Below are 20,406 nucleotides of genomic sequence, written 5' to 3'. Positions count from 1 at the left end.
CATTGACACAGATCTTTAGGGGAGATCCAGGAACACTTCCTGGATTTTTTAAAAGATCTTATCTCCCTTTCGTGACTCCTATAAACTTACAATAACTCTTCATTACTCGATGTAGTCTGTGTTAAGTTTCTGTTCCTTCCAGCTGAAAAAGACCAGCTCAATCAGAATGTTCCAAAGGGAGTCAGGAACATCTTGCAGGAGGGCTGAGAAGTCATTGTCTCACCCATGGAAACCAAGCGACGGAATGCCTGTTGGAACTTGTCAAGGAGAAAATCAGGGGCGCCTGGGTGGCTCAGTCGTTGAGCATCTGCCTTCAGCTCAGGGCCTGATCCCAGGGTCCTGGGACTGAGCCCCACATCAGGCTCCATGCTCTGCTGGGAGCCTCCTTCTTCTTCTCCCACTCCCCCTGCTTGTGTTCCCTCTCTCGCTGGCTGTCTCTTGCTCTGTCAAATAAATAAATAAAATAAAATCTTAAAAAAAAAAAAGAAAATCCAATTTCTGAGATATATTCCTTCAAATTCCATACTATGTTTTCCACTGCTCACTGTCTGACAAAGAGTCCTGGAGTCTATTTTCTCACTGGGCTGTTATAATCATGTCACTTGTTTCTTTAGTTACTATCGCTTCTATCACTTTGCCTTTATACAGAATCACGGATTTCCAAAATAGGCATAGCCTTTCTTGGCACAGGAATGGTGAATTGCTCTTTGATTTAGAAAAAGATCCATTTCTTTTGAACAGGTGTATGCATGCTGCAAATCTGGGTCCTACCCCATTGTCTTCTTCACTTCAACTGCAGATTCCCTTCTTATTTTTTTTTTAAAGATTTTATTTATTTATTCGACAGAGATAGAGACAGCCAGCGAGAGAGGGAACACAAGCAGGGGGAGTGGGAGAGGAAGAAGCAGGCTCCTAGCAGAAGAGCCTGATGTGGGGCTCGATCCCATAACGCTGGGATCATGCCCTGAGCCGAAGGCAGATGCTTAACCGCTGTGCCACCCAGGCGCCCCCAGATTCCTTTCTTATGGCCTGTATTCCATCCTCAGACATGAGGGCATCTCAGGGCTTTAGTTAGCCTATTTCTTCCGATCGTGTGATTCAATTTACTTTTCCAGTCTCGCCTTCCACTGCTGTATACTTCCTCACCTGCGTATGTTTACTTCCCATCCCTGATAGTACCTCATTCTTTCCTACTTCCACGTCTTTGTTGTGTGTGTGTGTGTGTGGGTGTGTGTGTATGCTTTTTCCTGACCGCTCTCCCTACCCCTTCTTCATCTGTCAGTTATAATAGTCATTTAACGGGAAAGACCATTCTAAGCATGATACAATCGAAAAATGCAGTTACATGCAGGCTAACGCTTTCTAGCAGCCCAAACTGCCACCCACCAAGTCAAAATACACACAGCAAACAGGGAAAGATGTTTACATCATTAACAACAAACAAAGGGCTAGTTTCCTCAATATATATGAAGCTTCTACAAATCAAGAGAGCACGACACAAGGTAATGTGCAGAAAATTCACAGAAAAGGATATTTAAATAGGTTTTTAAATCATATGAGAAGATACTCAATGGCACTTGTAAAAGAAATGCAAAGTGTATTGAGATATTGTTTATCACATGGGAGACTGGCAAAGATCCAAAAGTTTGACTTTCGGTTTTAGAACCAGTGTAAAGAAGTAGGCACTCTAATATAATGTCGGTATGTCGGTGAGAGTATAAACTGGTAGGAATTGTGTTCTAAGGAACACAATGGACAAGCTCTATCAAAATAGCACATAGCTTTTGATCCAGCAATATTTCTTCTTAGGAACATATCCTGTAGACATACTAGCTCGTACACGCCACGGTGTATGTGCAAGAAAATATTAATTGCAGGGGCGCCTGGGTAGCGCAGTCGTTAGGCGTTTGTCTTCGGCTCAGGGCGTGATCCCGGCGTTCTGGGATCGAGTCCCACATCGGGCTCCTCCGCTGGCAGCCTGCTTCTTCCTCTCCCACTCACCCTGCTTGTGTTCCCTCTCTCGCTGGCTGTCTCTCTCTGTCAAATACATAAATAAAAAGTCTTAAAAAAAAAGAATATTAATTGCAGCATTGTTTGTAATGACAAAACATGAAACAACACATGTATCAATACCTACCCCTTTGTAACAAACCATTCCAAACTCAGTGGCGTTCGATAATCATTAATTGTTGCTCTTTGGCCAAAGGATCAGCTGGGTCATTCTTTTGTGTCACCTGGGTTCTCTTGAGCAGCTATGGTCAGCTACAGGTCAGGAAGCTCTGCTTCTGGGCACTGGCTGGCCGCTCGCTGGGGTGCCGAGGACGACTGGGCATCTCCCTCTCACCACCTAACAGGCTGACCCAGGTTTGTTCACAGGGCGATAGCAGGGTTCCAAAAGAACGAGTTCAAATGTGTATGGCCTCTTGTGCCCTAGTCTTGAAACTAGCACAGTGTCATTTCTGCAGCGGCCAACTGGCCAAAGCAAGCCAGCAGGCCAGCCCAGAATTAAGAGGTGGGGTAAAGAGGACACCTCTGAATTTGAGGAACTCAAATCACATTGCCAAGGGGCCTGGATGTAGAGAGGAGTGAAGAATTATGGCCATTTTTGCATGGAAAACAAACACAAACATCCACCAAATAGAGTCCAGTTAAAACAAAATAAGGACAGGACACCTGGTGGCTCAGTCGGTTAAGTGTCTGCCTTCCGCTCAGGTCACGATTCCAGGGTCCTGGGATCAAGTCCCGAGTCAGGCTCCCTGTTCAGTGGGGAGTCTGCTGCTTCCCCTGCTTGTGCTCACTCTCTCTCTGGCAAATAAATAATAAATAAAATCTTTAAAAAAACAAAACAAGGAAACAGCCCTACAGTGGAATTTATGCAGTCTTTTAAAAGAATAAAGCAACTCTGTATGTATTGAGATAAACAAGTTCTTCAAGATTTACTGTTAAATGAAAAAAGGAGAACTGCCTTTGTAGCATTCTACTTTTTGTCGGTATTTCAAAATGGACAGACAGTTTTGTCTGTAATATGCATAGATCTGTGGAAGGATACAGGAGTGGTGCCCTCGGGTGAGGGTCATTTGGAGGTTGGGGTCATGGTGGGAGAAAGTTACATTTCACCCTGTACTCCTTCATATTACATTTTTTTCTTTAATTTTCAAAATTATTATACTATAAAATTTACTTTTTTCTTTTTGGGGTACAGTACTGTACACTGTAAGCACATATAAAATGTGTATAACCACCGCTGTAATTAAGATATAGAACAGTTGCAGCGCCCCCCAAAAACTCCTTCATGCTATTCATTTTCACTTCCATCCTACTCCCAACCCCAGCCCCTGGCAGGCACTGACTTGTTCTCGGTCACTACAGTTTTGTCTTTCACACTTTGACCTTTGTTTTTCAGATTTTAAAAGAGACTTCGTTTTTTTAGAGCAGTTTTAAGTTCACAGCAAAATCAAGGGGAAGGTACAGAGATTTTCATATACCTCCCACCTCCAACATTCGTAGCCTCCCTATTACCCACACCCCCTACCAGAGTAGAACATTTTGTTACTATTGATGAAACCACATGGATGCATCACGTCCATGGTTTATCTTAAGCTCATCCTTGGTGTTGTATGCTCTATGAGTTTGGACAAAGGTATAATGACATGTCTCCATCTTTACAGCATCATACAGAGTATTTTCACTGCCCTAAAAATCCTGTGGGCTCTGCCTATTCATCCTCCTGCCCCAATCCCTGGCAACCACTGAATTTTTCATCGTTCCCATAGTTTTACCTTTTCCAGAGTGTCAGAATGTTCCATATAGCCGGACTGATACAGCATGTAGCCTTTCCAGATTGGCTCCTTTCACTTAGGAATAAGGTTCCACTTTATTTATTTTTTGTGCTGAATATTATTCCATTGTCTGGATGTACCACAGTTTATCCAGTGACCCACTAAGGGACATCTTGGTTGCTTCCAAGTTCTGGCAATTATGAATAAAGATGCTATAAACACCCAGATGTGAGGGTTTTTGTGGACATAGTTTTTCAACTCCTTTGGGTAAATACCAAGGAGTGTGATTGCTGGACTGTATGGTAAGATTATGTTTAATTTGTAAGAAACTGCCAAATTGTCTTCCAAAGTGTCTGTACCATTTTGCATTCCCACCAATGATGTGTGAGAATACCTGTTGCTCCCCACGTCTTTGTCAGAGCTCCAGATTTTGGCCCTTCTAATAGATGTGTAGTGATATCTCATTGTTGTCTCATTGCTTTTTTTATTTTTATTTTTTTTTAATCTCACAGCTTTTTAATTTGCATTCCCCAATGACATATAACGTGGAACATCTTTCCAAATGCTTATTTGCCATCTGTATTTCTTCTTTGGTAAGGTGTCTCTTAAGGTCTTTGGATCATTTTTTAATTGAGTTGTTAGTGGCTTTTTTTTATTGTTGAGTTTTAAGTGTTCTTCGGAAATTTTAGGTAACAGTCCTTTATCAGATGTGTCTTTTGCAAATATTTCCTGCCAGTCTGTATCTTGTCTTCTCATGCTCTTGACAGTGTCTTTTGCATAGCAGAAAATTTTAATTTAAATGAGTCCAGTTTATTAACTTCTCTTTTATGGATTGTGTTTTTGGTGTTGTTTCAAAAAAGTCACCCCCACACCCAAGGTGATTTAGATTTTCTCTGATATTGCTTTGTAGCTGTTTTATAGGTTTGTTTTTTATGTGTAGGTCTGCAATCTACTTTGAGTTAATTTTGTGAGGGCTAGAAACTCTGTGTCTACCTTCTCTACCTTTTTTTCTCACATGTGGATGTCCAATCGTTCAGCACCATTTGTTGAAAAGACCGCCTTTGCTCTATTGTATTGCCTTTGCTCCCTTGTCAAAAATCAGTTGACTATATCTATGTGGGTCTATTTTTAGCTCTCCATTCTATTCCATCGATCTATTTATCTGTTCTCCCACTGACACTACACTGTCTTGATACTGTAGTTTAATAGTAAGTCTTAAAGTTGGGTAGAGTCAGTCTTCCAATTTTGTTCTTCTCCTTCAATATTCTGTTGTCCATTCTGGGTCTTTCGCTTCTCCGTATCAACTTTAGAATGAGTTTGTCAATATTCATAAAATAATTTGTTGGGATTTTTAAGTAAACTCTACTCTCAACATGGAGTGCTCACAATCCCGAGATCAAGAGTCACATGCTGTACTGACTGAGCCAGCCAGGTGGCCCTAACTTGCGGGGATTTTGATTGGGATTGCATTGAATCTGTAGGTCAAGTTCAGAAGAACTGGTATCTTGACAATATTGAGTCTTCCCATCCATGAACATGGAGTATCTCTCCATTTATTTAGTTCTTCTTTGATTTTATTCAATAGAGTTTTGTAGTTTTCTTCATATAGATCTTGTTTGTATTCTGTTAGATTCATAACTAAGTATTTAAATTTTGGGGGTGACAATGTAAGTAAGTGGTATTTTGCTCTTAATTTTAAATTCCAGCTGTCCATTGCTGGCATATAGGAAAGCAATTGATTTTTGTGCATTAACTTTGTATCCTACAGTCTTGCTATAATCACTTATTAGTTCCAAGAGTTGTTTTGTTGGTTCTTTCAGATTTTCTTTTCTTTTTTTTTTAGGGTTTTTATTTTTTTATTTAAGTCATCTCTACACCCAGTGTGGGGTTTGAACTCATGACCGTGAGATCAAAATTCACACGCTCTTCCTACTGAGCCAGCCAAATGACCCTCTTTCAGATTTTTAATAAACAATCATGTTATCTGTGAACAAAGGCGTTTTTATTTCTTCCTTCCCATGTCTATACCTTTTGTTTCCTTTTCTTATTGCATTAGCTAGAACTTCCATTACAATGTTGAAAAGGAGTGGTGACAAGAGGCATCCATGCCTTGTACCTGATCTGAGAGGGAAAGTTTAGAATTTCTCACCATTAAGGATTGTTCGTTTGGGATTTAAAAAAAATGTGTGCATGTATCATCAATTAAAAAATAAATCTTTGACTTCTTTCAAAAATGAAAAGCCATTAAATGAGAAGCTAGAGGGAACATGATTTATGGGAATGGAAAGATCATTGTTTCAAACATCTCAAAATAGACCGCTCTTTACAAGAGCAAGGATCATGCTTTATTTTTGAATGCCCAATGCCTTGCTCAGCATCTGCTAACAGTAGGCACTCAATAAATGTGTCTTGAATGAAAAAAAATCTTGTTATCCATTGTCCAAATATTATCTCCTCCCTTAAGCATTTCCTGATTCTCCCAAGTAGATTTCTCCTTCCCTTGAAAATCCCATGACATTAATTTTCATCTTTTAGACATATATTATAGCCTGCCTTGTTTTTTAGTTACTTACAGACTTTTTCTAGGTTCTTCTTCTGGATTTCAAGCTTGAGAGCAGAGACCCTACCCTATTCATCTTTGTATTCCCAACTGTGACAAACACTGGGTTCTTGATAAATATTTGATGAACTGATTCTAATTGAATCATTTGACCACATACTCCTGCAATTTTTATTTTGCTGTTGCTCACTGTTAGCTGTAAGCAAGTTCCTCCTACTCCTTCTCCCAACACATTTCCTTAGTGCAGCGTCTATCAGAATACCTTCTTTGCACCTGCCCTGGAGGAGTAACAAGCTCGAGAAGAAGGCATTTTCCCATAGCACTTTTTTCCCTCCCTGGTATATGTCATTCTAAAAAGCTTGGCTTTGGGGGTGCCCGGCTGGCTCAGTCAGTGGAGCTTGTGACTCTTGATCTCAGGGTCCTGAGTTCGAGCCCCACATGGGGCATGGAGCCTATTCTAAAACAAAACAGAAAAAAAATAAAGCTTTGTTCTGTGAAATACATGGTGGAGCTGGCTTCTTGGTAGCCCAGCAGCCCTTACTTAGCCATGCCTCCTTGGATAAAGGTTCTTGATTTCTGACACTTGCGATCGGAGGAGAGAAGTATTGAGATCCTCTGAGGATGGATACTGACAAAGACCTCCTGGTGCTGCTCCAGGGTCAGCTGGTGTCTGGCTTTGGAGTGATGAGGGCTGGGACCTGCTCTCATTTTGGCACATCTCTGTTGTAGGAAGATGGCTGTCTGAACTCAGGTCCCAAGCGCATGATGAAGGGCACAGTCTACCTGGTGGGGGCAGCAGACTGTATGTGACACTTTTACAAATCAGGTTCAGAGAAACTCACTGTAGCTGGTAGATGGAGGAATCTCTTTTGAAATGTCATCTTGAAAAGGCATGATTTTTACCCCATCACTGCTCTTATTTATACAGTGTAGACCTTACGTCCTGCTGGTTAGCACATCCTTTTAAGACTCCTTGGGTGGGTGCTGTCTTTCCTGTCACTTGGAGTCATTTGCACATTCTCATTCCAGCATTTAAGACTCAATCCTGTTTCCTTTTCAAAACTTCAATCTTAAGCACAATGCAATACTTACGTCCTCCCTGCTGCTGGGCTGGCAAGAGTGTTGGCTCCCAGCTGCTTAGAGAGCAGGGGGAGGGGGTGTAGTCTGTTTCTGAGACCCTTCCTTCTTTTCTTTCTCCTTGAAGGGGTTGGGGGTCTGGAAGGAGGGGTAGAGGAGGTGGAGATTTCCTTACCTTAGCACCCCTGTGTCAATGTGGGGAGGTGTTCCAGGCCTGTGGCCTCCTTTGAGGTGAGGAATATTTTTCAGAAGGGCAGCAGAGTTTCCCTTTGGGCAGTCCAGTGGAACATACCCCACTTCTGGTTTCGATGTCCTATTATTCAGCTCTGTGGCTGCCCTGGAGCCCCTGGTTCCTGTCTCTCCGCTAACCACACGTTCCTTCATGCACAACCACAGGAATCCCTGGGTTTCCTTCATATCCTCCGGAAGCCATATAGCACTAGAATAGATAGATGGGAGTTACCCACCTTCCTTTTAGACACCCTAGGCTACAGTCCCTTCAAGTCCAGCTGACATTGCCCAGCCCAGTGAGCCTCCCACTCTCCCACTTTCAGAAATATCTGGTCCAAAAACAGTACATAACAGTACCTGTTATGGGTTGAATTGTGCCCCCCCCAACATATGTCAAACCCTAACCTCTGGTACCTCAGAATGCCACCATATTTGGAAATAGGGTCATTGCAGATGTAATTAGTTAAGATGAAATCATACTGCAGTAGCGTGGACCCCTAATCTAATCTGACTGATGTCCTTACAAGAAGATAAGCATGTGAAGGCACACAGACACAGGGAGAGTGCCATTTGGTGACAGAGGAAGAGACTGAGTGCTATAGCTAGAAGCCACGGAAGACTGAGGAATGCTGACAGACCACCAGAAGCCAGGGAGAGCCAAGGAACGGTTCTCCCCTATAGGTTTCAGAGACAGCATGGCCCGGTCAACACCTTGATTTTGGGCTTCTGATCTCCAGAACTGGGAGACAACAAATATCCACTGTTTTAAGCCACTCTGTTTGTGGTTCTCTGTTATGGCAGCCCTTGGAAACTAGTAGAGTGTCTGCTCACAACTGTTTCCAAATATAAAGGAATACCAAGCACCCTCTTTTGGTCTCTGTAGGTGGAGGGGAACCAAAATGCCATTGCATCCTGCTGCTAGGCTCCCAGAATGTTCTCTGCAGAGTTTCTCATCACCCTGCAATCCAACGGGATCTGTAGTTCAGCCATTATCTAGTAGGGGAGATGACATGACAGTCTTCCCTCCTTTCAGATATCTCTAACCTTTATGAGTGGTTCTCTTGGAGTCCCTCTCACTCCTCTTTAGGGCACAGGCAGCCCCTACATGATTACTTTAGGATTCTGAAGTCCAGAGACCCTGCTTCTTGTCCTTGGACTAGGTTGGTGGTAGGCGGGCTGGTTTTGGCTCCTCTCAGCCTGTCCTATGTGATCTGATTGGTAACCTTGAACATAGAATGTGAGGTCCTAACTGTAGTTTGCCTTTCCTGCCTTCATGTTAGGTCCTGGCTATAATCCTGGAAAACTGGAAGAGCCCCATTCAACATCTTGTTCCCTCATATAGTGCAGACCCTTCACTTTACCAAAGGAGTCCGAGTGGGCTAGGACATGAGACTGACTGCTTCTGGTTTTCTAGAGTGAGAGAGCAGATGTCTTTCTAAGAAGAACGCATGTGAAGACAGAGACAAGTTCCCAAGATCTAGGGTACCTCAGAATGACACTCACCTAGGCGACCTCCAGGGATGGCTGGGTCTCAGACCATCTCTGAGGGGAAACTGGAATACCTCAGTCAATATTTTTTAGTGAGAAATCCCACTACCATGAATATCCAGGGCAGAACTGAAGTAGAAAGGGTCACAATCCAGGGTGAAGCCCAAGATGGGTGTGGAAATGGGGAGAGCCAGGCTTTAAGGCTTGCCTGTAGATAAGGAAACGAAATGTTGCCAGTGGAATCAGTTTTCTACCCATGCCTTCCCCACATTTGTCTCTGAGGGGCTGCCTACTTTTCATAGAGTGGGCCTAATGGTTTGCTGAAGCCCAGATCTCTCTCTTGTCTGGGTTACGCTGAAGACCCTGGAGAGAGATACTGATGCCCTGTGGGGGCCAGAGTAGGCCAAGTTGGCTACTCTGAGGCAATGGGATGTGGGGTGGCCTTGTCCACATATCTGCCCCCCATTCCATATCTGGAGGAACCATCTGGAAAGAAGTCAATTAAGCTAAGGTCTGGCTTTGCCTGGCTCTATGGTTTGCAAGGAACCACCTGGAGAGCCACCTGGCTCATGCTGCCTCAGAACTAGAACCAGAGAGCTGTAGTGGAAGTGGCTCCCCACAGTGCTCCCTCAGGCGTGTGGTCTCCCTGTGGTGGTGCACTCCCTTCTCTCTGTGGGTCTCGTTTCTGACTAGCTTCCCAACCTTCCCTTTTTGTCTACATCACACACAAAGAAAGCTGGTCGGATGGGCTGGATTCTTTACTCCAGGCTGCTTTGAGCGTAGCCAGCCAGCCTGTGGGTGGGATGCCCAACTCTGGTGCTGTTATAAGCCAGCCCTGGACAAAGAGCAGCTTAGCTTCGCTCCCTGAAAGAGGCAGGCAGACCGAACTGACAGGCCAGGGGGGGCTTGGCAGTTCATAGCTGACACATTTAGCTTAAGTGTTTATTTCACAGCCATCTATCTGTCCCTCCCTAACTTCTCTTTCCCGTCCTAAATCAGCCCTCTGGTTAGGCTAAGGCTGTAATTTCTCTTAGTGTTAAGTTCCTCGGGGGACAAGAGAGGCAACGGGAGAACAGTGGGTGCTGGTGGGAGAAGGGGCTGCTGAACGGGGTGAGAGAGGTCTACAGAAAGGGTGGTGAGGCCCCTGTGGTGACCAATGTAGTTCTTTTTGTCCTGCCTGGAAGGATGAGACCACAGGTTCTTTCAAGGTAACAAAGTCCCAGGAATTCCCCTTCCACCCATGCTTGTGAGATGAATGATTAAGGCAGTCTACCAGAAGTACTGTGTGGAGGCCAACACTCCCATCTTCTCCTTGCCCCAGCTCCGGTGCCCCCAGCCCCTCATCCCACCCTTCTGAAAAGAGGCAGCAGGAGGAAAAAAACAGCAGTCCCAAGTGTGACACCAAGCCTATGCTTAGACCTGGAGACCCCAGGACGTGGCAGTATAGACTGGGGAAGGGGGTTAAGGAGAGCTTGCTGGAAGAAGTCAGAGAATGGGCCCTTATCATATGGGACTTGGAGTGGGGGTAGGATCGGTACCAGAAATCCCTGGAGGGGGGTGCCTGGGTGGCTCAGTTGTTAAGCATCTGCCTTCAGCTCAGGTCATGATCCCAGGGTCCTGGGATCCAGCCCCGCATCGGGCTCCCTGCTCGGCAGGAAGCCTGCTTCTCCTTCTCACACTCCCCCTGCTTGTGTTCCCCCTCTCGCTGTCTCTCTCTGTCAAATAAATAAATAAAATCTTAAAAAAAAAAAAAAGAAAGAAAGAAAACCCTGGAGGTTTAAAAAAATAACAGGTTTCCATCTTGTCTTCTCCTGAACTTGTGATGGTTTTGGACAGGAGGATAGACAAATGTATTTTCTCTCTAGGGCATTCTGATTCTCTTCCCCACTTCCCATGGATCTTTTCGAGAACCACTGTGCTATACCTGTCATCTCTATACTTTTTCGATCAGGCATCCCATGGCTAAAAATTTTAAGTAGTATCCTTGATGTTTGGATATTTATTTTAAAATCACACACATATACTTCTGTTATTAGATAGTCATCATAAAGACTTTCATTAACAGAAAACAAGCTTACAATTAAATACCAACAGAACTTGCAATATTCTCTTACTGACCCCTAACTCACCTGGTGCCCCTCTCCAGGTGTGTGTGCCCGTTTTGGAGACCTCTGCTCTCGGTTCATATTTGTACCCTCCATGTCTTGCACAGGGCCTAGCATGCAGTAGGTGTTCAATAAACAATTTTGTGAAAAAGGTGAATAGCCAATGGATGAGTTAGGGCTAGATCTTAAAGAATATGAATATTTTGAAAATCTGTAAGTGAAGAGCGGGAGCAAGCTGAGAGCCTCCCTCATAGATTATTATGATTTATTGAGCTTTCTTAACAGAAACATTGAAATCAGACCTCACCGGAGGACATTATGTTTGAATAATGATTGATCGCTTATTTAATTAAATTAAATTAATTTATCCCTCATCTCTTAGCGTGGTGGCCCCATATTCCCACATTCTAGGTGCTTGACCCTCTCCTGGCTGGGCCAATCCACCTTGTGAGACAGGTTCCATGTGCAAGACAACCAAGGGCTCCCCCAGAGGGAGGCTACTTTGGGGGAAGGGATTCAGTGAGGAGTCTCCCAGGAGAAAGAAGCCCCAAATCCTAGCTAATTAATTAATTAGGCACCGAGTAAAACAGGCTTGAAGGGCGGAGTGGAAAGGGTTACTACAGGCTCTTAATGGTTGGGAATTGACTTATTAGCGCAGCCGCACATTTGCATGCAAGACAGAAAGTTGGTAATAACCCCAAGCGGAGTTTTGTAGGCAGAGGGATGGAGAGTTCAGGACCACGGAGATCGCCTCTCTGGGGGTTTCTATGAACTTTAACCTGCTCACCCACTCCCAGAGCCTCTGTTGGGGGGCACGAAGATGTACTCTCTTTCCAAGACCATTCCCTAAGCCCGTCTTCAGGAGGGCCACACACTTTACCAACAGCACGGCAAGACCGCCCTTCTTCCTCCATTTTGTAGATAATAATCGCAACACGTATATGTTGCTTACTTATAGCTTCTGTGTAGGACTTGGTTCTCAAAATGCTTTACACGTGCATTGACTCACTTCCACCGTGCCACAACATGGGAGGATGGTGCCAAGAGTTTCCTTCTGTTAAAGTTGAGGCAACTGAGGCACACCGTGGGGAAGTAACTTGCCCAAGCTCGTCAGGGCTAGGGAAGCTCATTAGTGCCTGGTACATGGCGGCTCTAGGAGTCAAACCTCAGCAATCCGGCCTCAATGATTTGCCCTCAACCACGGTGCCATCAATGAGGGTGTAGAACTTCCCCTGACTTAAAATGACTTAGTTTGTTTTGGGCTCAGTTCACGACTTTCCTCCCTCTCGGAACCCTGATACCCTAGGCTCCTGCCTCCTAATTTTCTAAATTAATCTGGTCCCAGATCCCTTGTTCATACTAAAGTGTAAATGACTGAGAATCTGTTGAAGGACTACCCCACTCCGGAACACTCTTTAGCAGGATCCAAAATGTTGAACTGAAAGGACGAAGCTTTAAAGGTGGAATCCGAAGCAACTTGTGGAACGTTTGTCGTGGGTATTTGATTGCTTCAGGGTCACACTCTGCAGACTGGAAGGCAGGCACATGCTTTCTCTTTGGGGGCACCGCCGCCCAGAGGCTGGAGCTTCACGGAGCCTCCGCCTCGCCCCGTCCTGGCTGCAGGCTCGTGTTCACGTCTCCGCGGGAGCCACTGGGGAGCCTTGCGGAGCAGAGCAGCTGCCAGCCACCACCAACTCCATCGTTAGAAAACCTGGTATGAAGTTTATAGCCTATTTCACAGTTTTAAAAGTGTGTGTCTGATGTCAATCTTCTCAAACTACCCACCCTCATGGAGCAGGTTGGCTTGGTCCTCGTGCCAACCGTGCAGCCGTCCTGGACGCATGGGACTTCGAATGGCAGTCCCTGCAGCTGGGATCAAAGACAGGGGTGGGGGCATGCTGGCAACAGGAATGGCCTCTTGGAAGATGTGGGGAGAGAACAGAGACCCCACTGAGTGGACGAGAGAGGTCCAGGTCCTCATCAGGTATCATTACACATGGGGTCTGCAGAGAAGAGCCTTTTGAGGGAATCCCGGGGAGCCCAGAGTTGCAGGCGGGGATCACAGAGACTTCTAAAGCTCCCCCTACAAGGGAAGCAGGCCCCGCCCTGGCTCCATGACTCGTGTGTGGCCTTTATGGGCCGTGACCAATGGCTCAAGGCCTGGGCTGGCAGCCGTCAGGCCTTCATCCTAGGCAGGAATTCTAATTAAACTGGGACTCCTGGGTCTCACTTACAAAGAGCTCAGCACCAGGCCCCACCCGTTGGTCACACTCCTGAATGCCACCTGCAGGGACGCCCAGCTCAGGGATGCCTGGCTTGCCTTCGCAGTCGGCTGCAGATGACCCGAGCCAGGCTGATCCTTGGGGCAGGACCTGAGCTTTGATTCTAACAGACCTTTAAAGAAAAACATCAGATGGCCTCTTGGGTCATCTGGTCCTTCTCTTGCCCCTCTCCTTGCTATTTGTACCACTCTTTCGTATTTGTTATGGGCATCTCTTGTCTTCACAATGAATTGGGTTGGTTGAGGTATTCAGGGATCCAGGGAAGTTCAGCGTGGTAGAATCCCCCCATCTGGGCTTCTTCAAGGGTCCCCATGGGTGGGGTTCATGTAGAGAGACCCTGCTGAGTACCAGGCCGACCATGAATTAGCATCAAGTTCCCTGGCTCATGAGAGTCAGATGCCAGAGAAACTGGACCCCGAGCTGCATCCCGAGGGATCAGTTGGGTTTGTGGAGTCAGAAAGAAGCCCAGGGCACCAGGAAATAGCTGCCTTGCACGTTTCAAATAAAGCGGGCGGTTTATCAGCGCAGTAGAAATCCTTGATTCCCAAACTTATCTAGTACCGCTAATTCCTAATGGGAACAGCCGGAGCAACCCTGCTCCTTTCCACATTCAGCAATCCGATTGTCCTGTCCTGACATGTTTCTGCCTTTTAGTGATGTCCATTTTCGTCTGACTTCAGCAGCATAAAATGAGAATGTGTGTGCGTGCAGCTGATGACGGCCATGGTGGGGGGTGGGGAGGCAACATCCGCCCGGAGCTTTGGCTGAAGTTTTGTCAGCCAATGTACCACTGCCCTCAGTCTGCCTCACGGGGCCTTCTGTCCTCTTCATAATGCCCCCCACCCTCACCGAGCCCAGGCCTGGGTCCCCATTTCCATGCCTTCCCCCGAGTCCCGTTCACTGGTGAACAAAATGCTTGGTGAAAAGAGGGTGGAAGCTCAGGGGTGAAAGAAGAGATCCAAGGGATGCCTGGTCCTGCCTTTGGGGAACAGAAGCTCCCCAGCCTCTGTGGGTCTGCACGAGCTAAGGCCTGGGCTCTTGGCTGCCTTTCCTGTTGGTCCAGAAGACACCCACACACCCAAACCGCGGGGAATGCGGCTTGCTGACCTTGGCAGGAAGGAGGGCTGACTCGGCCTTTTGCGTAACATAAATACTCAGCACAGCTGCCTATGACCTGCCCATTTCTTGTCAAATCCAGGAGGGAAAGACCTACTGGCCAAACCCTTTACCCCACTGCACCTCAAACCCCAAGAACTTGGGCCCGGCTCAAGTTAGTAAGCTGGAACTCCCCACCCCCTCCCCCCAAACTGGCTGCTGGTGGAGGGAAAACCTTGGGTAGGAAGGACAGTGAGGAAATGCGAGGAGCTGCCTGGGCTAATGGAAAAATAAAAGGTCTGCTGTTGATAAATGTGCTTGGGAAGCCTCCGCTGGGGAAGCTCTGGGCCTTTCTGCCCTGGCTGATGGGGGGCTGGGGGTCTAGAGGGAGGAAAGAACGAAAGAATTTAACTTGGCAAAAGAGATTGTCTCTCCCAGTGCTTTTCTCGTCCATCCTCAGCACCAAAGCTGGACCCCTCATCACCCTCCCAGCCTCATTCCTGGGGTTGACCTGGATTCAGTCCTTTGTTCACAACACACTGTCACCCCCCTACCCTTACCGCCACTGGCAGTACCTCCTTCCTCCCCTCTGCTTGTCTAGGTCCCATGAATCCTTCTAGACCTGACTGGAGTCCCATGACTTCCATGAAGCCTTCTCCCACTCCCTGATTCCTCACTTCTTGGAACTCTTGACATCCTGGACTTAGTCCCACACACACTGTTAGCACTTAATTTTTCTCTAATAGTTTCACGAAAATTAGCTCTGTCTTACCAGCTTATTGTCATCACTTAGAGAGCACAGCCTGGTTGCATCCTGGGATGGGCTCAGTAAGTACAGAATTGATGGATGGGTTCTTGGAAAGATGGCAAGTTCTTCCAACATATGGCTGCTGTGGCCATTTTCCAGGGCCTACCAGACCACAGGGTAAATTGGAAGGAGGGTCTTTCGTCTTGAAATTTGGAGATGAGTCTCCAGCAGGAAGAACTGAGCTTCTAGATGTATGGATGCTTTCTGGTTGGAGCCCAGCTCGATTCCAGGGTGGCATTGGCAGCCCTTATGGGAGGGCTTTTTGGGAGGTGAGGAGGCAAGATGTTACCTCAGTATTTTAGGGCCACAGTATTCTTATCTGGATAAATGGTTTGAGTAGGTTTTCTCCAATGTCCTACTGCTATGAACTAAATTGTGTCTGCCCAAAATTCATGTTGAAGGCCCAACCCCCAATGTGACTGTCTTTGGAGATAGGGTTTTGGGAGGCACATGAAACACTGTGGCATAATGGGACATTACTGAACTGGAAAAGGGGAGCCTCCTCTCTGGGTCTCCATTGTCTCCTGAAGAAAATGCGGATAATAACACCTGCTCTGATAAAAGGCAGAGACTAACCAGACGATTGCTTGAGGGTCCTTCCTACTCAAAGATCCACTAATCTAAGTTACAAAGAGGGAGACTGTAGCCTATCACAGAGAAGAATGTTTCTAACCCTAAGAGCCACTTGACAATGGAAAGGGTATCGTGTCAATGGTTGTGTTCAGTAGGCGCTGGGCAACACCCAGTGGGGATACACCAGAGGCCAGATGACTTCCAAGGCCTCTTCCAGCACTAAGGGTCTCCTACAAGACCATGGCTCATGCCTCTTTATACTCCTTGCCCTTTCTTCAGCTGCCAGCAGCCACTTATAGTCAAATGTGACCCCATATTATGTCTGAGTAGAAAACCAGAACATAGCACAGAGCCAAGTCCAACTGTAAGGTTCTCCAGATTCTCAACTTAATAGCTGTTACCATTTGCCTCTTGAGTGAGGAGGTGGTTTGTGTCTCAGGTCCTGGGGCTTCCAGTCACATAAGCTTAAAGAGGGTAAGATATCCTGGCAAAGACACCTTGTGAGATGTTGGCTTTGGGGTAAGGATATACGATGGATATGGAACAAACAGGTCCTGAATCAGAAGATGCTTCTCAAGGGGACGCATGGGTGGCTCAGTCGTTAAGTGTCTGCCTTCGGCTCAGGGCGTGATCCCGGCGTTCTGGGATCGAGCCCCACATCAGGCTCCTCCGCTATGAGCCTGCTTCTTCCTGTCCCACTCCCCCTGCTTGTGTTCCCTCTCTCGCTGGCTGTCTCTCTCTGTCAAATAAATAAATAAAATCTTTTTTTTAAAAAAAGTAGATGCTTCTTGAGAGCACCAAGGAGCCCCCTGCCCCTCTTGGGTTCTTTCAGAAATGCCTGTGCCTCTCTCGTCTCTCCATTAACTGCCCACCTGTTTTCCTCCAGAGTCTCATCTGTGCTCTACTCTAGTGGGCATCCTTATGGATCCACAAAATCCTAGCATTTTCCATCTGGAAGGATGCTTTGAGAATATATAATTCAGTGTTTCCCCAAATGTTAGTCTTTCACACACCACTTTCACAGTTTTTGACAAATACATATGCCAACTGTTCTATTATTTACTCCTAGCTTTATTTAAATTGGGACTTTAAAAACCTTCATGTTTTTATATTACCAACATAAATGGAAAACCAGCCTTACTTGCATGCATTCAAGATAACCATAATTAACATTAAGCATTAAAATGAAAAAAATGTTTCCCCTTGGGGCGCCTGGGTGGCTCAGTCAGTTGTGTCAGACTCTTGATTTCAGCTCAGGTCATGATCTCAGGGTCATGTGATTGAGCCCTGCATCAGGCTCCACACTCAGCCAGGAGTCTGCGTGAGATTTGCTCTCTCCCTCTGCCCCTCCCTCTCCCTCCCTTCCTCTCTCTCTCTCTCTCTCAAATAAACAAATAAATCTTAAAACAACAACAACAACCAGGTTTCTTTAAAAAAAAAAGTGTCCCCTTGTAGCCATGTAAAATTATCCCAAGTACCTTCCCATGCTATACCCATATCACACTTTTACAAACACGGGTCTACTGCAACCCTCTCTCTGAACATTCATTGTGCACATTCATATGGAAACTAAGGCCCAGAGAGGTTTAGTCACTTGTTCAAATTCAGCAGATGATGAGTGGCCTGCACTTTTGACTCTCAGAGACTCTTCGTTCATTCTATCTCATGCTTCTTTACATGAAGCTGATGGGGGTTAAAGATATTTATCATCTCTATTAGTTTCCCAGGGCAGTGGTAACAAAGTACCACAAACTGGGGGTCTTAAAACAATAAGAATTTTTTGGTCTCACAGTTATGGAGGCCAGAAGTCCAAAGTCAAGGTGCTGAGGGGGCCATGTTCCCTCCAAACCTTCCAGGGGGAGGATTCTTCTCTGCCTCTTCCAGTTTCTGGTAGCCCTAGATGTTCTTTGGCTTATGGCATCATAATTCTAATCCCTACTTTTGTCTTTACCTGGTGCTCTCCCTGTGTATTTATTTCCATGTCTTTATATGTCCATCTTGTCATAAGACAAGGGCCCTTATAAGGGCCTATTTTACTCCAATATGATCTCATCTTAACTAATTACATCTGCAATGACCCTATTCCATATAAGGTCCCATTCCGAGGTACTGGGGGATTAGAACTTCAACATACCTTTTTGGGAGAATACAATTTAACCCTTAACCTCATTCCAAAGGGACTTGAATTTCATTGGGGGCATTGAAAGACTCCCCAGAGGTACACCTGGGTGGCTCAGTTGGTTAAGTGGCTGCCTTTGGCTCAGGTCATGATCCCAGTGTCCTGGGATTGAGCCTGGCATCAGGCTCCCTGCTTAGCAGGGAGTCTGCTTCTCCCTCCCTCCTGCTCTTGTGCTCTCAATTGCTCTCTCTCTCCTCCTCTCAAATAAATACGTCTTCAAAAAAAGAAAGTAAAAAATAAGAAAGATCCCCAAATACACAAATAAAATTAAAATGATGGAATTACATACATTGATAAAATAATAACTTGCATTGGACATTGTGGTGTGCCAGTACCATCTCATTTGACCCTTACTTAGCTCTGTGAAGTAAACAAGTGTAGTAGATTCTTACAGCAAGGTCCCCACTGAATCATTCTTCCTGTATCTATGTCTTTGCATAGCCCCTTTGACAATGATTCTGGGCTTGGGCTTATGACTTGCTTCAGTCAATGGAATATTGGTAAATATGATGCAAACATAGGCTTCAAAAGTGCTTATATATTGGGGTTTTGCCTGCTCTTGTTGCTGGGAACTCTTCTACTATTATGTGAAGAAGCCAGGACCTGTCTATGGAGGATGGGACTTTGCATCACAGAGACAGATTGTCTCAGTTGAGTCCCTACACCAACCAGCCTGCAGCTGATCTGCCAGCTGACTGCAGCTACATGAGTGACACCAGGAAAAACAGTAGAAGAACCACCAACTGAACCCAACCCAATGGCTGACTCAGAATCATGAGCAAAGAAAATGGTTGTTTTAAGCCCCTAAGCTTTTGTGTGGTTTGTTACTCAATGATGCGTAATTGACACCGAAGATATTGTTTCTATTTAATAGATGAAGAAATGGACTCTCCAAGGATTTGATTGATTGCTCATCATGACAAAGAAAGAAAGAAAGAGAAAGCCCCATCCTTCTTTGATGCAAGAACCTTGAAGTTGAAGACAGTGCTATGGGCATTTCTAATCTTCGCAGATCAATAATACATGACAAAGCTTGAGAAATTCTAGAAGAAAGAAATAAAGTATTCCAGGGGCTGAAGTCTGACCAAATGTAAAGTGACTACAGAGATGAGGCTCTTTTTGTCTGGAAAGTCAAACATGTGTGAGATAGAAGAAATAAAGGCTGCAAAAACATGGTAGGGAGGTAGACACAGACTAATCTGAAAATCTGAAAACTGGGGAGCAGGAGGACAGCCTCCAAAGCCTGAAAGAGGCAATTTTAGGCCAAACGAAGAATAGGGCTTCTTTTCACAGTGAGCATTCAGTTAATAGGACTCATTATTTTCAAGTGTGGTATAGGTTTAAAATGTAAATGGTCTTATTTATTTATTAATATATACAATCACATTTACTGATGACCTATTATATGGTAGGCACTGTGCTAGGAGATGGGGATTCAGAAGTGAATAATACACAGTCAGCTCACTCATATTCCAGCAAGAGACAGACATGTTGATTACTCAATCCACATATGCTGATTGAGCACTACGGGCCAGATCCTGTGCTGGCACTGCAGATAGGTTGGTGCGCAAAACAGAAATCACTCCTGCTCTCCTTGAGCTCACAGTTTGTTAAAGAAGGCAGATATTAGAGAAATAATTAAATGTTAACACATGACTAATTAGTCACTAATGAGCATGGTGTTGTAAGAGAGAAATACAGGGAGGTTTAAGAATATACAAAAAGGGGTCATTATGTAGTCTTGGGAGTCATACAAGATCTCCCTGAGGAATTTAGGTGTAAGCTGACAACAGGAGGCTGAACAGCAGTGAAGTTGGCAAAGAGAGGGAGGGGGAAGAACATTGTGAGAGGGAACATCGTGTGACAAAGTGTGGAAGAGAGTTCTTTGAGGAACTGAAAGATGTCTAGTATGGCTGTATTGGAGGAAACAATAGGGGTAAGAATGGGCTAGGGTAGGTTCTTTTCTGCTGTGCTCTGCAGTCCCCAGAGGTTGGACACTAAAAACTACGTTACCTGGGCTACATAACCCTCTGACTTCCAGTTGGGTCTGGGCAACAGACACATGAGTAGAAGATCAGAGAACATAGGGGAGAGAAGGCATGGCATTTCTTCTCCTACTCTCACCCTGCTTGGGGGCTGAGGTTCTGGCAATTGCTGTATCTTGTAACAACAGTTCTTGTTGGGTGGCCCCACTTCTATGGCCCCAATTTTATTAGTTTTGGTAACACC

The sequence above is a fragment of the Ursus americanus genome, chromosome 27 (genome assembly GCF_024610735.1).
Source record: "Ursus americanus isolate L20-20 chromosome 27, mUrsAme1.1.p, whole genome shotgun sequence".
In the NCBI taxonomy this organism is placed as follows: domain Eukaryota; kingdom Metazoa; phylum Chordata; class Mammalia; order Carnivora; family Ursidae; genus Ursus; species Ursus americanus.
The sequence above is the reverse complement of the archived record's forward strand: the minus strand, read 5'-3'. Positions refer to the sequence as shown.